The following is an 8039-nucleotide window of genomic DNA, read 5'->3' on the forward strand; positions in this document are numbered from 1 at the left end:
AACCACCACTGACGCACCAGTCCGACCTTCTTTCAGGGCCTACACCCGCACCCCTCGGCCACAATCAGATCCAGGTTGTCGTCAGGCGTGCAGCCCGCTGCGCTCCACAGATCCAGGCACACCGGCAAGATCCGCTGCCGAGCACACAGTGGGACTGCGCGTCGCTACCCTCCGGCCTCGACGCGTCCAAACCCGACCACCTGCCCTGAAGCAACAACGCCGCCGCCTCTTGGCGACCTCCCCTGCCCCCGCTAAATTTGCATGTGGAGTGGCATCGGTCCATCGTCTCCAACCTCAGTTTGTTCTGGTGACGGGTGGGCGTCGCTTCATAGGCGGCGCCCCTTGCCTGGAGTTGCTCCACTGCGGGGTGTTGGAGGTCCGGTTCTTAAACCTACGCCTTCTCCTCTTGGCATGGACAACACCACGCTGCTGTCGATTTCTTCCAAGGTTCTCTCCCTCACTACCTCCCTTGCTCACATACTCCAGTTTACGTAGATTTTGTACAATTATGATACATTATGTTGCTATCTTTTCGTACCAGGTTATAGCTCTATCACTGAATCAGTCTGCAAATTAGTGTTTGTTTCGAGGAGATTTTGTTGTCATCTGGGCACGTTTGTTTGGCTTCGAGAAGAGAGAGGCTCCTGCATGTTTACTTCTTACAATAGTAACAGTCACAGTATCAGTCGGGCCATCATGCCATGAATTGTCAATGAACACCAGATGTCACCGAATTATAAAGTATCTGGTAGGTGACTTTGTGATGCAGGGGATGTTAAGATATATGAAGAGATTGACCGATGGGCTTCTATTGGTCTTCTCTTTGTCGGTTATTACGCCAACTCATCAGTTACGGAATACCAAAGAGGCCTGCTTCAGTTACCAACACGTTTTGTTGGAAAAAATTCTGAAGTGGAAAGCTGCACCTGAAGATAAATAAGAGTAATTGCTGATGTGGCAAGGCTGCTGAGTTGGATTACCGACGTGCAACATTATAATTATTTCACTGTTATTGCAGATCCGTTCTCTTTTGTCATGAAGCTGGGGGGACTTTGTTCACATAACAAGTTTCATTTGAAAATTAAAAGATACAAATCAATGGATTTGATGTCATACCACTCATGTTTTGGCACTATACCAACAAACTTTGTGATCTATATTGCCATCTCAATAGATGAATACATGGATTACATATTAAAAGTGCATTCATGTTCTGTCATTTAACACCATGTCGAGTATATCATTGACAACAAATCGTTGATTTCTGCTGGAAAATTACTTCATCTCTGCACTATAGTTAATGGTGGGATATGTTTTGTTTTCCACTAAGAAACTTCATAGTTCCAACACTGTTTTTATATTTGCAGTTGTGAACATTATGTTAGTAGGCTAAGGAGATTTAAGTTGCTAACCTTAAGTACTACTTCAATGGTGAATTACCTTCTCATTGCAGAGTTATCTTTTTAAGATATGGCATTCCAAATCATATTCTGATTTTGACATTTACAATGCTTTGTTCATTCCTCATTATTGTGACCTACATGGTATGTCGCCTAAATCATCGGTTATGTATGGTTCAATATATCTGCATCACCAGTTGTGAAGGCACTAGTAGAAAAAGGGTCAAACGTGAAGCACATTAGTGCCGGTTTGTATTTGAGCCGGCACTAATGTATACATTAGTGCCGGTTCCAACGGCTAGCCGGGCTGTTTTCATTAGTACCGGTTCGTGGCGAACCTTTAGCATCGGTTTGTGCCACGAACCGGTACTAATGAGAGTGGTGGCAGGATGTTGTCAGACTGGGACCCCTCCAGCCCCTTTAGTACCGGTTCTTGGCACGAACCGGTACTAAAGGTCGTCCTACATAAACCCTTCGTCCACCCAAGCTTGCTCTGTTCTTCCCCTTTCCCCTCTCCTCTCTATTCTTTCCCTCTTCCTCTTGAGCTCATCACATATTTTGCCCAAAATTTGTCAAGATTTGAAGGCCCCCATCCATTCAAATGATCACAAAGGTTAGCAACTTTGTCCTTTCATCTCTCGTTGCTAGATTAGCTCTTGCAATGCTTTATATAGTGATTAATTTGTGAGTTTAGTAATTTGGGAGGATATATATATGTGTGCTAGTATTTGATTTATATGCAATTTGAGGTCAAAAATAACACTTACTTTGCATATGTAGGTGTGGTTTACTTAGTGCCTTCTAAATCTCCATCGTAGCCACCGTCGATCGCCCGCACCGTCCCGTCGCCGGCACCACCTTGTGGTGAGCCTCTTGTTCATGAAATTTTATATAAAAATTGATGTTTGTGTGATTTGGATATATAGTTACTCGTATAATTATCTTACCCGTACGTTGTTTGTTATACATATAGTGCCATGGTTTTGATATCCGTCCCCGTCGGCCCTCGTCCTTGTTATGATTCGGATGTGGTATGTATATTCTCTTTTAAAACTAGTTGCATTTCGTGTTTATGACAAATTATGCCCATCAAGTTGACATAGAAATTTTTTCTAGGAGGTATGTGAACCGGAAATTCCAACCGACCCTATTGCCGAGAGGTTAAATTTAGTTGAAAGAGAAAACGAGTACTTGAAAGAAAAATTGAAAAGAATTGAGGGGGAGAAGATGGAATTGGAGTTGCATGTTGCCGATGTCGTCGATGATCACAAGATCAAGATGGAGAAAATGCGCTTGAAGATTAGAAAGATTAGAAAATATGCCATCGATAGTGAGGCTTGGTATCATTATGTTGTTGGATCCATTGTTACCTTAGTTGCGATCTTGATCGTATTTGTTGTTGCATTTAAATGCTTTAGCTAGAGAGTTATTTGTTTGTTGCATTTAAGTGTTGTATGAACTTTATGTATGAACTTGTATTAATTTGGTCTATTCGGTGTTGTGTAATGAAGATGAGCCGGCAATGGATGTACGATGACCGATGCTCTCCCCAGTTCGTTGAGGGCGTGCATACTTTTTTGCTTGCGGCTGAGGCAAACAAGCGGGCGGATGGTTTTATGCCTTGTCCATGTGCTCGCTGTAAGAATGGTCACAATTACTCTACGTCAAGAACCATTCACATCCACCTGTTTAAGTCCGGTTTCATGCCCCATTATAATGTTTGGACCAAGCACGGAGAAAGAGGGGTTATGATGGAAGACAATGAAGAAGAAGAGGACGACGACAGCTATCCTGGCCATGGGTTCCCTGAATACGATGATACAACAATGGGGGAAGAAGCTGAGCCGGTAATGCGGGAAGAAGGTTAGCCGGCAATGCGGGAAGAAGCTGAAGAAGAGGCATCAGATGAGCCCGTTGATGATCTAGGTCGGGCCATTGCCGATGCAAAGAGAAACTGCGCAAGTGATTTGGAGAAGAAGAAGTTGCAGCGCATGTTAGAGGATCACAAAAAATTCTTGTACCCGAATTGCGTAGGTGACAAGAAAAAGCTGGGCACCACACTGGAATTGCTGCAATGGAAGGCAGAGAATGGTGTATCTGACAAGGGATTTGGAAAGTTGCTGGTAATGATAAAGGATATGCTTCCAAAGGACAACGAATTGCCCAAGAGTACGTACGAAGCAAAGAAGGCTGTCTGCCCTCTAGGGTTAGAGGTGCAGAAGATACATGCATGCCCTAATGATTGCATCCTCTACCGCGGTGAGTATGAGGATTTGAACGCTTGCCCGATATGTGGTGCATTGCGCTATAAGATCAGCCGCGATGACCCTGGTGATGTCGAGGGCCGGTGCCCCAGGAAGAAGATTCCTGCCAAGGTGATGTGGTATGCTCCTATAATACCACGGTTGAAACGTTTGTTCCAAAACAAAGAGCATGCCAAGGCGATGCGATGCCACAGAGAAGACCGTAAGAAAGACGGAAAGTTGAGAGTACCCGCTGACGGGTCGCAGTGGAGAAAAATCGAAAGAAAGTACAGGAAGGAGTTTGCAGATGACGCAAGGAGCGTATGGTTTGATCTAAGTGCAGATGGCATTAATCCTTTTGGGGAGCAGAGCAGCAACCATAGCACCTGGCCTGTGACTCTATGTTTGTATAACCTTCCTCCTTGGTTGTGCATGAAGCGGAAGTTCATTATGATGCCAGTGCTCATCCAAGGCCCTAAGCAACCCGGCAACGACATTGATGTGTACCTAAGGCCATTAGTTGAAGAACTCTTACAACTGTGGAATGGAACGGGTGTACGTGCGTGGGATGAGCACATGGGGGAAGAATTTCACCTAAAGGCGTTGATGTTCGTGACCATCAATGATTGGCCTGCTCTCAGTAACCTTTTAGGACAGACAAACAAGGGATACCGCGCATGCACACACTGTTTGGACGATACCGACAGTATATATTTGGCTAATAAGAATGTGTACCTGGGACATCGTCGATTTCTTCCGAGCAGGCATCCCGTAAGAAAGAAAGTCCAAGCATTTCAAAGGTGAGGCGGATCACCGGACGAAGCCTCGCCACCGTGCTAGTGCTGATGTACATGATATGGTCAAGGATTTGAAGGTGGTCTTTGGAAAGGGTCCTGGTGGACAACCTGTTCCGAATGACGCTGACGGACGCGCACCTATGTGGAAGAAGAAATCTATATTTTGGGACCTGCCCTATTGGAAAGACCTTGAGGTCCGCTCCACAATCGACGTGATGCACGTGACGAAGAATCTTTGTGTGACCCTGCTTGGCTTCTTGGGCGTGTATGGGAAGACAAAAGATACACCTGAGGCACGGGAGGACCAGCAACATATGCACGGAAAAGACGGCATACATCAGGGTCATGCAAGCTACGCTCTTACCAAAGAAGAGAAGGAAATCTTCTTTGAATGCCTGCTCAGTATTAAGGTACCGTCTGGCTTCTCGTCGAATATAAAGGGAATAATAAACATGGCAGAGAAAAAGTTCCAGAACCTAAAGTCTCATGACTGCCACGTGATTATGACGCAACTGCTTCCGGTTGCATTGAGTGGGCTTCTACCGGAAAACGTTCGATTAGCCATTGTGAAGCTATGTGCATTTCTCAATGCAATCTCTCAGAAGGTAATCGATCCAGAAATCATACCAAGGTTATAGAATGATTTGGTGCAATGTCTTGTCAGTTTCGAGTTGGTGTTCCCACCATCCTTCTTCAACATCATGACGCACGTCCTAGTTCACCTATGCGAAGAGATTAACGTTTTGGGTCGTGTATTTTTACACAATATGTTCCCCTTTGAGAGGTTCATGGGAGTCTTAAAGAAATATGTTCATAACTGTGCTAGGCCAGAAGGAAGCATCTCCAAGGGCCGTCAAAATGAGGAGGTCATTGAGTTTTGTATTGACTTTATTCCTGACCTTAAGCCGATTGGTGTTCCTAAATCGCGGCATAAGGGCAGACTGGATGGAAAAGGCACGCTAGGAGGGGAACAAATAATATGTATGGACGGACATTCTCTCACTGAAGCACACTACACAGTTCTACAGAATTCCACCTTGGTGGCTCCATATATGGATGAACACAAGAATTTGCTATGCTCCAAACACCTGGAGCGGTCTGATGACTGGATTACACGTGAACAAACCAGGAGTTTCGCCAGCTGGTTGCAAGCACGTACCATGCATGACACCTCTATTGAAGATGACCTGTACTTGCTGTCCCAGTTACCATCTTCGAATATAATGACTTTCAAAGGGTATGAGATAAATGGTAATACATTTTACACGATCGCCCAAGATAAGAAGAGCACCAACCAAAACAGTGGTGTCCGCTTTGATGCAGAAACCAAGAAGGGAAAGGAAACATATTATGGTTATATACAGGACATATGGGAACTTGACTATCGACGTGGTTTTAAGGTCCCTTTGTTTCGGTGCAAATGGGTCAATATGACACGAGGCGGGGTAACGGAAGACCCGCAGTACGGAATGACAACAGTGGATCTCAACAATCTTGCGTATGCAGACAAACCATTCGTCCTAGCCAATGATGTGGCACAGGTTTTCTATGTGAAGGACATGTCTACCAAACCAAGAAAAAGAAAAGATAAGGAAGCGAATGCATCGTACGATGAGCCAAAGCGGCACATAGTTCTTTCTGGGAAGAGAAACATCGTGGGAGTGGATGACAAGACAGACAAGTCAGAAGATTATGAAAAGTTTGATGAAATTGCTCCATTCACAGTGAATATTGACCCGAGCATCCCGTTAAATGATGAAGATTTTCCATGGCTACGACGCAAAGGGACACACGCGAAGAAAAAGTTTCACACCCAAAGATCTGGGATGTGATCGGCTTAACTATCATCACTTTCTTCTGTGTTTCACACCCAGGAGGGAATCTCTGTAATAGTTAGGGTAGCTTGTTATGTGTTTTAGCATTTGAAACACTAAGAAATTTTATGTGCAAGCAAATTCTTTCATGCATTTACTGATTTTTTCAGCTAAATGACCCTGAAATTGAAAAGCATTTCAAATGAACTCAGAAAAGGTTGAAAGTTGGCATGGTATCATAATTTCACCCACATAGCATGTGCAAAAAAGTAGAGAGCGTTACCGCAAAAACTGGATGCACTTCGTGTACAAAATGGACAATCTGTTTCGAAGTATCAGGGTTTCGGACGAAAACTCATCCGTTACAAAGGCATTTCATTTTTTAAATAACCTAAGCATTACCAAATTGAATATAATGATAAAACACACTAATATTAAACATAAGAAAAAAGAATCACTGAAAAATCTATTTTCAAAGTTAAGTTATTCACAAAAATAAATAAAGCAAAAAAATAAGAAAAAAAGCCCACCTACTGGGCCACAGCGGCCTGCATACGACTAGAAACCCAAATTCAAGTTGGGCCAGGATGCAGGCCCGCTAGCCCAGTAGGCCCAACAGGGCATCGCAGAAGAGGTAGGCCCAGAAGGCCTGCTTAAGAGAGGAGCTCGAGACAGCAGCGACGGCGGGGCTTATAAGCAGGTGCGAGTGCCCCTCGGCTAGCGAGGTGGGACTAAACTTTTGTGCCCCTCGCCTGGCAGCGCACACCCTTTAGTACCGGGTCGTGGCACCAACCGGTACTAAAGGGGGGGCCTTTAGTACCGGTTGGAGCCACCAACCGGTACTAAAGGGGGTCGCTTCCCGCCGCTTGGGCTAGCCAAAACAGACCTTTAGTACCGGTTGGTGGCTCCAACCGGTACTAAAGGTGGGTCCTATATAAGAAAACACTTCAAAATTTCGTCAGTTTCTCATCTCTCCCTCTGCTTCTTCTCCTCTGCACCGTCACCCGCCGCCCCCGCCGTCTCCATATCCCTCGTCGCCGCCCCGGCCCGTCGCCGCCCCCGTCGCCGCCCCGTCGTCCCGTCCCCGTCGTCACCGCCGGCCCGTCCCGGCCGCGTTGTCACCGTCCCCGTCGTCGTCGCCGCCCCGGCCCGTACGTCCCCGTCCCCGTCGTCGCTGCCCCGTCGTCGCCGCGCCCGTCGCCGTCCCTGTCGCCGCGCGCCCCCCGTCGCCTCTCGCCTCGCCGGCCGGTGAGCGCACACACACACACACATACATTTTTAGTTATAGATTTTTCTGTTTTTTAGAAATTGTTAGTCATTTTTCTGTTTTTTAGAAATAGTTAGAAATGTTAGAATTGTTAGAATAGTTAGAAATGTTATAATTGTTAGAAATGTTCATGCTCAACGCTGGCACCAAATAACAATTATTTAGGTCTAATACTAATCCCGAAGGTAGATGTAGAGGTAACGTGCCGACCGCGATCACATCGACTTTGGAACCATTTCCCACGTGCATCGTCACCTCGTCCTTTGTCAGTGTTCGCTTAATCCTTAGTCCCTGTTTTGAGTTGCAAATATTAGCAACAGAACCAGTATCAAATACCCAGGTGCTACTGCGAGCTCTAGTAAGGTACACATCAATAACATGTATATCACATATACCTTTGTTCACCTTGCCATCCTTCTTATCCGCCAAATACTTGGGGTAGTTCCGCTTCCAGTGACCAGTCTGCTTGCAGTAGAAGCACTCAGTTTCAGGCTTAGGTCCAGACTTGGGTTTCTTCT

The sequence above is a fragment of the Triticum aestivum genome, chromosome 7A, assembly GCF_018294505.1.
Source record: "Triticum aestivum cultivar Chinese Spring chromosome 7A, IWGSC CS RefSeq v2.1, whole genome shotgun sequence".
Classification (NCBI taxonomy): domain Eukaryota; kingdom Viridiplantae; phylum Streptophyta; class Magnoliopsida; order Poales; family Poaceae; genus Triticum; species Triticum aestivum.